The sequence below is a fragment of the Puma concolor genome, chromosome C1, assembly GCF_028749965.1.
Source record: "Puma concolor isolate L17-30 chromosome C1, mPumCon1.1.hap2, whole genome shotgun sequence".
Taxonomy (NCBI): Eukaryota; Metazoa; Chordata; class Mammalia; order Carnivora; family Felidae; genus Puma; species Puma concolor.
In genome coordinates, this window is record NC_141674.1 from 20,383,507 (window position 1) to 20,397,425 (window position 13,919).

The 13,919-nt window shown below is 52.2% G+C and overlaps 1 protein-coding gene across 1 annotated transcript in view; it reads right to left on the reverse strand.

Annotated features, from left to right (window-relative positions):
- Positions 1-13,919, reverse strand: part of SLC9A1 (solute carrier family 9 member A1) — a 48,053-nt gene that overhangs the window by 32,017 nt on the left and 2,117 nt on the right. The gene's annotated exons all lie outside the window — the stretch shown is intronic.

Here is a 13,919-nt window from a genome sequence, read left to right on the forward strand (position 1 = left end):
CTATGGAGGGAGGAGGCGGAAAATTCCCAGAGCCAAGAACACTGTGAGAAACTTCATCTAGTCCATTCTCCACCTGCTGGGAGAACCTTCATCCTAAACACAGGCTGGTCGTGGTCATGCCTCACCCCGAACTCTCTGCAATTCCCATCACCACGAGAAAAGTGTCCACACTCCTCTACGCTGAATCAGAGCCCTTCTCAATCTTTCCCAATTTCGACTCAGGCCCTCGTCACCACTACATTCTAAGTGGCAGTGCCAGAACCGAGACCCGTCTGCCACCAGGGCCCACACTGCATTGTGCTGCCTGCCTGTGTCACTTCAGCCTGTCTTGTATTGTAGCTGTTTACACGTCTGTCTCCCACACACAACTGTCAGCGCCACAAGGGTGGGAGCCACTGCCCACACTGCTGACACACAGTAGGTGCTCAGAGGCGAGCTGAAGAGCAGGTGGGAGGCAGGGGCAGCCGCCTCACCTGCAGAGGGAACAGGGGGCCGTTCTGGAGGGAATGGTGGAGGAAAGAAGACCCACACTTATACCATCACAGAGGGGCTCCGGACTAGGGGTTGGGAGACCTGAACTAACCCCAGCTCTGTCACCTCCCACTGCGGCCTATGGGCAAGTCATTTCCTCTCCGGCTCTCTGCTTCCTCCTCTGTGAGATGAGGGGGTTGGGCCCGGCTCCGTTACTGCTGGGTGCTCTCCACAGCACTGTCAATGACCGTCCCCAGGTCTACGGGCCAGCCCCCACCCCCACTGCTGCAAGAGCTGGCATCCCAGTCTAAGCCTCTTGACCCCCAATCCCCTTCCTTATCTTTCACTGTCTCACCTCCTGGATCCCTCACTCTGTCCCTAGATCCCTCCTGACAATAAAGTCTACTTCTCTGATTCTAGGCCTGGTGTTTCCGGGCCCGGCAGTCCCCCAGGCCACGTGGGATCATAGGATTTGGCAGGGAACAGGCACGTCACAGCCCTGGTGCTCAGCCGTGCCAAGGCTCGCACAGGACAGGTCCGGTGACGGCCTGCCTGTGGGCACCGGGGTGGGGCAGGGGAGGAGAGGGCAGGAGTCCAGCAGGGCCTCGCGTCCCCACAGCCCCTCCCTTCCTCAGGTGCCCTCATCCCCTCCTGCTCTGCCCTGCTCCCTATTCACCCCTCCCTGGCAATGACTCTCCCAGGCTGGAGCTTCCATCCCACCGCTGGCCTGGTGTTTCAAAGCTTCACACCTGTTGCTCTCACAGACCTGGGCCGAGTGGCTGTGGGCCAGGGACCTGCTTTGCTCGGTTTACTGTGGCCAGCCCGAAGCCGGAGCCAACCCTCTATCTCTGGCTCCCAGGCTGCTCTGCGCATCCCTCCCCAGGTCAGACCATGTCACCCTGACCAAAAGCCTTCAGTGGCTCCACATAGCACCTAGATTCTCACACCACACCTCCTTCCCTCCCTCTCTCTCTACTCCAGGTTCCTCAAATGTGCCCTCTCCAGGGACGCTGGTCTTTGAAAGGCAAGCTCCTTCTTGTCATTTGCTCAGCTCAGAAGCCACCTCCTCAGAGAGGCCTTAGCTAACCATCCAAAGTAGCACATCTCTCTCCTATTTATTTTCTCCAGGATACTTATCACTGCCTGACACTGTTGTGTCTACTGTCCAACACCCCACACTGCCCTGTGAACCCCCTGACACCAGAAGCCTCCTTGTCTTGCTCCTGGCTATGTCTTCAGTACCCAGAATAGTGTCTGGCATGAGAGGAGGGGGGGTTCTACACATTAGACTCGGTGGCCAGGGAGGCCTCTCTGAAGAGAGGACACCTGATCCAGGACCTGGGCAGGGAGCTGGCCTGCGGCAGCCTTCCAGGCTGGGGAGAGCAAGTGCGGAGGAACAGGCCTGGAGAGGCTCGTGCACTTGAGAAACCCAGGAAGACTGGAGTGAGTGAGGTCAAGAGAAGAGCAGCAAGGAGTGAAGCTGAGAGAGCTGAACGCCACACCTCTCCTGGATTCGATTTCACCCCAAGTTCATCAGGAAGCAACTGAAAAGTTTGAAGCAGGGGAATGGCGAGTTCTGGTTTACATTTCTGAACGATGCCCCTGGCTGCTCTGTGGAGAGCTGATTACAGGCAGAGGGGAGTGCAGCCAGGAGACAATTCAGGGGGCCCCTGGAGTCACCCGGTTAGAGATGCTCGTGGCTTGGACGGGGAAAGCAGAGGTGGAAATGGAGTGAAGGGGGTGTGATTGATGTGTGTGATCGAGCTTTCCAGAGGGCTGACCATACCTCTGGTTGGAGTTCTAAATGCTTGGGAATCTAGCCTAGCCCACCCACCCAATCTTATTTCTCACTGACCCCCAGCCCAGACGTCCCCCGCAGCTGGTGGGCCTTCCTCTCTAGCCCCTTCTTTCCCCTTCCTCAGCCGGGTGCCTGCTCACACCCACTGTTCAGGGCCTCGGCTGGTGCCACGACCCTTGCCTGACCCGCTGCTTCCCCTCCCCTTGTCAAGGTCTTGTGAACGCACCTGCACAAAGGCCTCTGCCCCCTCATTCCGGTCACATCTCTTCTCTCCCTGAAGTCCTCCTGGGCTTTGAGGCAGTGGCACAGCTTCACTGGGCACTTTTATTTGCTCTTTCACTCCCTGAGGTGGCTGTAAGCTGGATAAAGGCAGACACCGGGACTCGTACCCTTCAAGGTTGCCGTGACACTCAGACAACCATGTACCATGTGGGGCCCTTAGCACAAGGCCAGGCACTTGGCGGGTCTCAAACAACCCAGCTGCTTACTCAACAACCTGCTTACTGCCTCCATACGGCAACATCCAACACTGGTGCTCATGGCCCCGCAGGGTGGCTCAGCTTCTCTGCCCAGCTGGCCAGGCAGGTGAAGTATGTGTGGGGCTGAGGTTAAGGGGGTGAAAAATGCCCCAATGGGTTTCACAAGCAAAGGTCAATGGCTCCGCATTATCTACGGCTCTGCATTATTCACGTCTCCGTGCCTTTCTCCAGCTCCACCCTCCATATGAGCAAACTCCTGCCCAACCTTCAAGGCTCAGCTCAAAGCTCTGGCATGTTCTCTGATCCACCACCCACCCAAAGCCTCCTGTGCACCCACGGCCCTGTGGGGCCCTGCTGTGGCACTTCTCAGCACATCCCAAGTGCTTGTTTAGACCTCAGCCTCTCCCGTGAGGCTGGGATTATATTTATTCCTCTTTCCATCTTCATTCAGCACAGCCTTTATGAGGCATGAATCAGTGTTTGCTGAATGTGTCTCCCCCTCCCAACTAAAGACCAAACCTCAGACATTTCAGCTCAAGATCTCATCTACGTGCCCACCCCGGTCCTGGTGACATTCAGCATTGCCCGGTGCCCTCTGGCTCTCATGACTGAAACCACCTTCCAACCACAGTGGCAACTCCCATTTCTGAGCGCTTCCGGTGTGCCTGGAGCTTTACACGCATTATCGGTTTCACTGGAGAAACTGAGGCTCGGCCAGGGCGGTGCAGTTACAAAAGTGGCAGCACCTTCTGCCCTGCATGCTGGCACAGTTCACCTGGTACCTCATCAGAGCTGGGCCTATTTTAAAAACCATCATCTGTTCTGCAAAATTTAGTGCTTTTATAGCTACACATCAAGTTGTCATACAAAATCGTGCTTTGCTCATTAAATGCTTCAAGTGATAAGTCTTGCTACTACAGCTACATGGTGAAATGACTGTTATATAGGAGAAATTGCACAGGACTTGGAATGAGAAACCCTGGGTCTGGCTTCGGCTGTGCCACAGTCAGGCCATCCGCTTCTAGGCAAGGCACCTAACCTCTTGGGACCTCAGTGTCCTCATTCATAAAAAGGAGAAGAACAGCATCTCCCCAAAAGGTTTCCTGCTGCATCTGGAAAGTGCTCTCACCACCTTAGGAGTGTGCTCATTAAAAGGATAAACATTATTTATCCATAGCTGCCTCACCCCTGCACTTAGCACAGCATTGGACACACAGCAGGGCATCAGTAAGTCTTGCTGAGTGATTATTCAGTTGCTGGGCAATTCAGGAGTCAGAGAAAACAAGCCAGCATCTCTCTCCCTCCCGATCCTAGAGGGGATCCAAGTGCCATCATTTACCACGTGTTCGGGATGTGCCAAACTCTGTGACAACCATCTTACACGGGTACTCTCCCCAAATCCTTCCGACATCCTGCCAGGTGTTACACCATCACAGTTGCAGGTGATCAAACTGAGACTCAAAGAGGGGAAGTGACTTACCCAAAATCATGGTGCCATGAAGTGGGAGAGCCGAGATTTGAACTCAAGTCTGTGGCGCTTCAAAGCCTGTGTTCCTAACCACCATGTTTCCAAAGGGAACTGCTCTAGGATACTCCTCTGTAATCCCCAGGTAGAAGCTTCCGGATGTGCCCAGTAAAACCTGTTTTGTTCAAGCATCTCATCTAAATCCTACTTATCCTTCAAGGGTTAGTTCAACTGTTACCTCCACACAACCCCTTGCCCCCACCCCCACCGCCGTCCTCAGGAGGGAGGGTCTTTCTGCTTCCTCTAAACCCTCATAATTCCATCTGCACCTCAAATCACACCCACTTTCTATTGCCTGAGTGTGCTGTACCTATATGGCCTTTCTCAGACCAGCCCCTGATTCCTCAAAAGAAGTAGTTCTCGTGCATCCTTGCTTGGTCCACCAGCCAGGCTGGCCAGGGGAGGCTGGGCCACTCCTGCTGCCTGCTCCCCTCCTCCACTGAGCTGTAACGGGAGTCTCGGGCTGTGCTCAGCGAGGTGAGCTGGCTCTGCCTCAAGCAGGCGTCCTGCCTACCTGGTATAGCATCCGGATTCCTGTAGGCCCTGGCCCAGGACCCAAAAGATAAGATCTTGATGCCTGGCTTGATGGCAAAGATGCCCTAAAAGCACAGCACGCAGGCTCAACGCTGGCTCGGTTCTCCTGCAAGGGCCCGTGTGGCCAAGGCCAAGTAGCTTCCCTGCCAGGAACAGCTCTCGGACAGATACTCCAGCAGGAAGTTGCCCTTCTTAGGCTTAAACGGCCCATCAGAGTTACCAGTGCTTAGGAACCAAGAACCAAGCCAAAGACCACGGCCCCTCCTCTTGGTCCAGCTCTTACTGCCCAGAGCCCCCCGGGTTATTAGTTAACAGAGCGGGGAAAGCCCTCCCTCAGCCATTAACTCATGTGTGGCTCTGGGCACAGCCTCTCTGGGCCTCAATTGGAAAATGAGAGGATGGGACCAAAACATCTCCATCTCCCCTCGGGGCCCGGGGGCCACAGGTCACTTTCTACCTCTAGTATTCTACAGGCAGAAAAATTTCTCTACTTTACTCCCAGAAACAGGGTGAGAGCAGGAGATAAGGGATCCTCAGTCCCGGCAAGAGCAGAGGCCAACAGGGGCCGCCTAGCACTGCGCCCTCAAAGCCTAGCACTGCGTCCCCTTCAGAGGGGATCCCTTGCTTCTGCTGCTTCCCCTAACAGAGGCTCAGAGGTATGTTTGGGCCCTAGCCACTTTAGGACAAAGGGCCAGAGGCCTGAATTGCCTCCTGGGGTGTGAACTGGACTTACCACGGAAACCTAGGGGACTCCAGGGGCAGAAGGAGCCCAGCACCTTCCCCACCTACACACAGGAGGGCAGCTACATCTGCTTTGATGCCCAACCCAGAAAAGCTTTCTTCAACTTTACAGGGTCAATTTCCTTTCTCTTCTCCCAGGACACAGCTTACTCATTCTGACTGGGTTCATTCCCCTTGCCTAGAAGGAGTTCTGAGGTCCCCCAGGCAAACTCCACTCATCCCAGGGTTAAGCATGACACTTTGCCCAAGGAAAATCCTTTACCCTTCTTCAAATTTTCACAGCACAAAGGGCCAAAGCTCTTCAACTTTGTGGGGCCACACATCCCTCGGAAAAGCTGTGGCTACTACTACTACTCCTCTGATAAAAATACACATATACAATGTCTGCAGACTATTTGAGGGGTCCCCAAATGCCATCATAGACTCAGAAAGAATTTTAGGGGCTCCCTGCTGGCTCAGTCGGTGGAGCATGCGACTCTTGATCTCAGGGTTGTGAGTTCAAGCCCCATGTTGGGTGTAGAGATTACTTTAATAAAAATTTAAAAAAAGGAATCTTAGAAATCTAGATCCTAGAAGAGAAGCCAGTCATCCAGTCCATTCTCCCACCTAAGCCAGAATCCCTTCCAACAGCAGCCTTACCAAATGATGTTCCTCTTCTCTGCCTGGCTCATTCCTCAGAACTACCTCCTTCAGGAAACCTTCCCTCATGTTTCCTCCTCCCATCCAATGTCCCCAGCATCTCAGGCTGAGCCATGTACTTTCCCACTTGTGCTTTCTTCCTTTCTCCAACAACAGAGCTGGCTCTCCGCGAACCCATTCATTTAGTCCCATAACCCTGAGCTGGAGTTGCAGGAGACCATGACCCTGTACTTGAGAATTCTGTACTCTTGAAGCCAGGGCTAATAACAGCAGTGGCCCATCTCCCAAAGGATGGGCTGTGGAGATGCCCCTCCCAGGGCCTCACGGTCTGCCCAGGGCTCACCACATCAGGGACACCCCTGGGATGACTGCCTTTCCTGCTGAAAAGTCCTGAAGAGCCTCTTAACAACTGAAATCGACGGACAGGAAAACTAAGGCCCAGGAAAGCAAAATGACTTACCATAGGTCAACATGCATGAAAGAGGCAGAGCTAGATCTAGGACCCAGGTCCCAGCCTAGAACTCTTTTCTTTTACACATGTGGCTTTATGAAAACTAAATCTGCCCTCACACTCCCACACTCATACGTGTATAGAGAATTTATGAAAAGATACACAAGAAAGTTAACTCTAGAGAGTATGACAGTCTAGTGATCAGAGAAGTGAGGAGGGAAAATTTTACTTTTTACCTTAGTACCCTTCTGTACTGTTTTATTTTTGTTTGTTTTGTTTTGACCACAAACATGTTTTATTTATTCATATTTTAAAAATAAATCTGCCACAGAAAGGAGATTCTGGCCCCAGCCCACTCCCAACACACATAAAACAAAGAGAAGCCATAAGTCAACCTGTCTAGGCATAACCATAAATTAATGAGATTGCCTTCTTGCATGGTTTATGGCCACTGGTCTCATCCATTCACAGTCACAGAGCAGTTGATGGCTTGAAGAATCTTCCCAGGAAAAGCTTAATTCAATTAGGGCTCTTGACAACTCCCTGAGGAAGCTCTGGTATCTTGCTTTTACTTACACAAATCAAGATGAACAGACCCACACTCTCCTGGAGAGACCCCACCCAGCCCACAGAGGTTGCCCTTGCAAGACCCTACATTAGAGCCAAGCCCATGGAGGTGACAAGGGACGGAGGGAGGTGGCCTTGAAAGCACCACTCGCACACAGGCTGATGCCTAAAAGCACTCTGAGTGTCACTTTCGGAGCTCAGTTAACTCCTGGCCTGGCATTTGGTCTGATAAATAGCCTCTCCAACCCTTGCTCTGCTTCCCCTCTGAGCAAACTGGTTTCCTGTCTGTCCCATGCTTCAGTCACATGGACCCCATCTCTGCATGGAAGTCAATCATGCACTCCTGCGTTCTCCAGATATTCAGGAGCCCTTAGGTCTGTGCCAGGTACAGATGAGAAAGCAAACAAAGGCCCTGTCCTCAAGGGGCTTACATTCTTGTGGGGATCATGCTAAGAATAACTCTCTTGGTCCCACATCTTTATCTCGTTCCTCTCCATCCTTCAAGACTGGCTCAAGTTCCACTTTCCCTGAGAAGCCTCCCCTACTCACTCCTGCCCCCAGAGACTGGTTGTTCCCTGAACTCTGCCTGCCCAGAGTCTGCCCATCCCTCAGCACGGACTGACCATTCTCTCCTAAGCACACTGGAAGCCCTAATGAGCAGGGCCCGGGGTTTCACTCTTCTTGGTTCCCTGATGGGCCACAAGCTAAACGCCTGGTGGCTGATTTTGGCCGACCTGCTTCTTCCATCCCGGCTTGAAGAGACAAATTAATTAGCTGCTCTCAGTCCTGGCTGACCAGTACAAAGACACAGCCTTTGTGAGCTTTGCTTGGCATACGGCAAGTGCTATGTAAGTGTTAGCTATTTATTATTTTGGTGAGCTCGTGGGCTCTGCCTGACACACAGCTGTGAGGTCACTGCTCTGCTTTCAGTGGCCTGGTCTCAAACAGGCTGAGTTCTCTGGAAGTGCCAGACTGGGCTTAGGGGCAAGTGTCCCTCCCCAAGGGACTGAGAAGGGGGCCTGGGAAGGAACAGAACCGCTTATCCTGGACCTCACTCCAAGCTGCTTAAGGACATATCTTTTCAGAAAAGAACTCGCTGGGGGTAATTTGGGGAACTCCAAATTCTCAGCAAGTCAGTATCAAAACTCAGGGGTCAGGTCTGGCCTAATAGACCCCCAAACTGGCCCTGCCCGTTAGATGAGCTTTAGGGGGGAAGAAAATGAAGTCAGCATGGAAGGGGGGAGAGCCCACTGATCCAAGCCCAACCCAAAACTTAGTTCAGTTAAAATTAGATTAGCCCATAAGATTAAAAATACCCACATATAATCACGGGCTGTCTAAAAGTATCAGTTGATGTTTATCGGCATCTAAAGAGATGGTTTGGCCCAGGGCGGTGCGTGCAGACAACCTTGGGGAGACATGTCTGACTCAGACGTTTGCAGGGGGTGTGAGTTCTGCAAAATGAGGCCCACACAGGTGACGGATGACTCAGGAATAACCCAGGTCCTGGGTTTGCTGAGTGAGCCTTCTCTCCCCACCACAGAAGGAAAGGGGGCAGGTGAGGGGATGATGGAAGGAGGCAGGCCAGCCAGCTCAGTACAGGCTGGCATTCCCAAGGGAGCCTGGGGCCTCTCCACCTCAGTTCCCTGCCTCTCCTGTGTTTCTGAATGCCAACACCCCAGAGAAGGGCTATTTAATTCATGGTGGGGCTTGGGGGAAAGGGGTGTCACAGTCTTTCCCTAAACCCAAGAAATGATCCACAGATTGCAGCCAAGACTCAAAACTTAAAACTCTTCCTTGTTCAAAATGATTATGAGAAAAATAAAACTTCAGAGTTGAAAGGGAGTCGGGGCATAATGAAGAACACGGGTTCTAGAGTCAGAAAGATCTGGGCTTAAACCCCAATATTTTCTAGCTGTGCAAGTACCTGACACAGCTTCTGAAACAGGAGCTTAATAAGTGGCAGCTAACATAATTAACAAATACTTGACAAAACTGTTACATGTATTTCCTAACAGGAGCTCAGAGAGGGTGTGTCTTGCCTAAGGTCACACAGCTCAGCAAAGAGCTAAGACCAGATCGCAGGTTTCTTAACTGCCTCATTCCTGCCTATTTATTCAGCATGTTTTCGGTTGTAATTCACTTCCCTGCCTCTCCTTTCTCCTCCAGGAGGGCCTACAACACTTCAAGGAAAAGGAAAAGCCCTCCATTTCAAAGGTTTGCTGTTCCACTGACCAGGGCTCTGAGAATGACAGGTCCCAGGTCCCAAGTTCAGCTCTTACACTCTCCATAAGAACTTGGAGCTGATCTGGACTGAGCTCCAGACTACCCCAGACTTCCCTGCTCCTTCAGCTTTTCCCTCCTACTGAGGGAACTGGTGTCTCTCCTGGCAACCATTCAGATTACAATATGGATATGCCTACGAAACCCCTTTGGATCTCTGGTCTCCCTTGATCTTTATAATGACCCAGTGTGTTGGCCAGGCAGAAAAGAGGATGGGCCTTGGGTTAGAAGTCCAGGGACTGTGTTCTTTGCCACTTACTTGCTAAGTGACCTCAGGGTCCTTAGATGTTCAATGGGCAACATCAATACCACCTGCTAACCCACTGAGACAATCAGAATTAAACACTATATATGCAGTGCTTTGGAAACAAGTTACAGTAGTGATGATAATTACTACCAAATACTGCCTGCCTTACAGGGCTAAAAAAATGTGTGCCACCTGCTCCCAATACAGAGGATGCCTCTCAGGGGATCCTGCCAGGCCCTGAGGGTAACTGAAAGCAGCCCAGAGGCAGAAGATCACAATCACAAGGTTAGCCTCCCCCTGCTGGCTAACCCCCCTTCCACTGGCACTCCCCTCCCCAAGCAGGGAAGAAGTAAGCTCTGGTCAGACCACGGAGAGGGCAACACCAAAGAGATGGCAGGTGGGGCCACTACCAAAGGACCAGGGAAAGGCCCAGCCTCGCTGCAGGATTCAGTTGTATCTGTGCAACTCAGAGGGACAGGGGATAGGCCCGATGCCAGGCACAGAACCCCAACAGCAGAGAGGGCTCCCACCACTGACGCCTGCCCCAACCCTAGAGGGAGTCCTAAAATTCCTGAGTGCCCGCGCAGCAAGCTGGGCCCCCTACTCAGTGGAAGGCTGTGTGCCCCTGTGGATGTGACTGTGAGGGACAGGAGACAGAGTTGCTGTAATCCTCCAACTTCACAGCACCCCTCTAAGAGGCTATGCCAAGTCTCAAACAGAAAATAAATAGCAATTCAACATCACAGAAGATAACCTCTATGAGCTGTTTCCTCATCTGTAAAACAGATAGCCTTTATTTCATATGATTTTAGTAGGAATTAAATGAGACCACTTTTATAAAGTGCCTAACACTACTCTGTAGATACTCAATAAATGGTAATTCTGATTAAAACACAAACACACCCAACAGAAGAGATGTCACAGGGCAGGCTAGGCCTCATGCCAAAGTTGTGGATAAACAATAAGGGAAACGGGTTCAGGGGGAGAAGTCAGAGCTGCTGCCGTGGACTGGAGTGGGCTGGGAAGACCGCCCATAGGGGTGGAGTCTGAACAGGCCCTAGAAGCTGCTTCATCAGCAGGGCACTGGGCTGGGCATTCCCACGTTTGTCCTCTATACCCGTCTTAGAAGACAGATACAGTATCTTCGCCTTACAAGTGAGGCAAGTCAGGTACAGAGAAATGAGGCACCTGGCCAAGGTCACTGGTACCAAGGGGCAGGGACAGGGCCCAGGATTTCTGACCCTGTCTTTGCTTTCCCAGAGCTGCAGGAGCAGGGGTGGGAGCTCAGCTGAACGAAGTCCAGCAGCATGAGCAGTCGAGGCCCTCCAAGTGTCCTGACACTTCTGGAGACACATATTCAATACCTGAAGGCTTCCTCCCAGCGCCCAGCTGGCCCTCCCCTCCCACTGCCCTGCCGTCAGGCAGCTGTTTTCCCAAAGAGAAAAAGATCACCCCTTTCTTTTTAGAGAGTGCCATCTGGGCTTCTTGAGACAGTTTCAAGGTGACCTTTAAAGTTGTATCTCTCTCCTGAGAAGTGGGAGAGGGGAGTTCTCGTCTTATTTTTACAGGAAACCGGTTGTTGGGGCTGATATCCAGGTGTGTGAAGTGGGCAATAGTGACCCCTACCTCCTCTATGCACAACTTGTTTAAGGAGGAAATGGCAGGATACACCTTGCAAAGACCAAAACCAACAAAAATGTTATAACATGTGAAGAGACAAAGGAAGGCTTTTTTTTTTTTTTTTTTTTTTTTTTTTTTTTGTCTCTGGTCCAGAGACAAGATGAATACCTGCCTTATGGGCTCTCGGGCCTCTGCCAGGAGTTCCAGGTCAGGGATATGGGCAAACAAACGCAGGGGGTGCCAGTGGTGAGTTGTGTTACAGTGAGGCTTTCCCTTGGAGAAAGGCTAGACTGGGAGTCCGGTGAACCGGGGACAAAGTGGAATTCACACAGGGTCCAGATCACAAGGTGGGGAGGGGGCCAGCAGCAGACACAGCCTAAGGCTTCTTGGGGGTCATTCTCACAAGACTCCCAATTGTCTAAACTTCCCCCTGCCACACCACCAGCCCCTCCCTACCAAGGAAAAGTCAAGAATCCCTGACTGTTGGAAGGAGCAAAAAGGCCCAGAGACGGGCCAGATGTCACCCCCTGAGCCAGTTAGAAAAGAACCCAGAGGCATTACTCTAGAACTTCAGCGCTGGCCGATCCCACCCTCTCACAACCATCTCCAACGGGGTCTACTTGAGGCTCTGCTCAATGATCAGGGCAGGAAGGAGAACTGCACACAGCACTTTCTAATCTTAAAGGAGGGGTACATTGCAAGGGAAGCAGCTGCCAGAGATGACAGAATGAGGGCTCCAACACAGCTCCTACCCACACTGTGGTGCTGGGAGAACAGGCAAGACCCCAGAATGAACTCCTAGGTGCTTGGGGATCTGGGCGTGCAGAGGGAGTGTGGCCTCAGCCCCCACCCCCGTCCCCTAAGTCAGTAGGTGCTATCTCCCCTCCCCCCAGGACCAGCCCGGGAGGCAGCTGAAGTGAAAAGAAGAACAGTGGGTAGGACACACCCAAAACCCTGAAACCTTAAGGAAGGACACCCAGTGGCAGCCTAGGGTTGAGAGATTTGTAATCCTCCAACTTCACAGGAAGACAGCACGGCACGTGGGTGGCTGAGGTAGGGATGCACTTGCCTTCGGTGGTTAAAATACCAACAGGGGCAGCTGCCACTCACTGAGTGCTTCCTGTAGGTACCCAGTTGACTGTACATGCATGAATTTATGTCACTGTCACATCAGCAGCACTATAACTAGGTACTATTACTTCCCCCATTTTTATATATGAGGAAACTGAAGCTCAGACAGGCTAAGTGGCAGAGTGGTGGAGACTTTATCTAACCGGAACTCTACCCTGCAAAGGGAAGGGGAAAAAATGGGCGCTCACTTTTGCCACCTGAACAGGGACCCTTGAGATCCTTTGGTCATTAATTCTCTCGACTCTCTTCCCCAGAATGGCCAGGTGCTAGGGCCCCTCTGTTTTCAGAACGCCCTTCCAAGCCAGAGACACAGACTTTTGGAACTGCAAATGCCCTCGGAGATCATATCCAGCCTCCTCGTTTTACAATGGGAAAACTGAGGCCCAAGGCGGAATGACGTGCCAGGGTTACCCGAGTCAGTGGAATGGCAGAAATGTCGGTCCTGGAAGGGGCCAAAGATCAGCTGACAGATGGGGAGGCATGACTGGCCCAAGGTCACAGAGGGAGGTGGGATGAGAAGCCAAGTCCTAACTTTCTAGACTGATGCCCTTGCCATGGCATCATCTCTGTTCTCCAGCTGCTCAGGGTCCCTGGCACAGGTTCCGGTGGGGACAAAGCAGGCCAAGCCTGACCCCATTAAAAACAGATATCAGGCCTGCAGGGACAAACTCCTAACTGCCCTGAGTAGGATCTCTGTGGTCATACTGTCGTCCCAATAGAAGGCACTGAGACTGGCAGTGTGTGTACCAGCTCCCGGCGCCCTAACACAATGCCAGATGTCGTTGGGAGGTGAGGGAGATGGAGAGAGAAGGGCAATTTATAAACAGTGATTGTGATCAGGTCTCCTCCTGATCTTACACAGACAAATGACACATCATGGTCACCGGTTTCTTACAAAAAATGCAGACACTGGTTTCATGACTCAATTGATATGGTCACATTTAGAGATTCTTGCCAGTTTCACGGCTGGGCAAGACCTGCAGAAAAAGGCCCCAGCTTGTTCAAGGTCATGTTGTTGTCAGAATCAGTACACATAGCTCCTCTTGCCTAGTCCTTGACTTTTACCAGGAAGCTGGCTGCCATCAGGGCATAGGTGCTGGTGGCCCAGCTCCATATACAGGCCCTGCTACCGTCACAGCACCAAAGCTACACGCCAGCAACCAGATCTGTCAAAACAGAGTGTCCTCCTGCAGCATGTCCCAGAGCCTGCCTCACACAAGCCTGGCATCACCACTCAGCTCCTACACGCCCTTGGAAAAGCTGCAAGGCTTCCTACCAAGAGTCACCAACTCCCCAAACCCAAATCTGCAGCATCCCAGATCCTCATGCCTTCCACAGCTAGCTGAGGCTAAAAACTCAAAGGCAGCTTCCAAAGCCCCCCGGACACACACTTCCAGGGACTTCTGGGCTATGTAGGCTCCGGTGAATTCCAT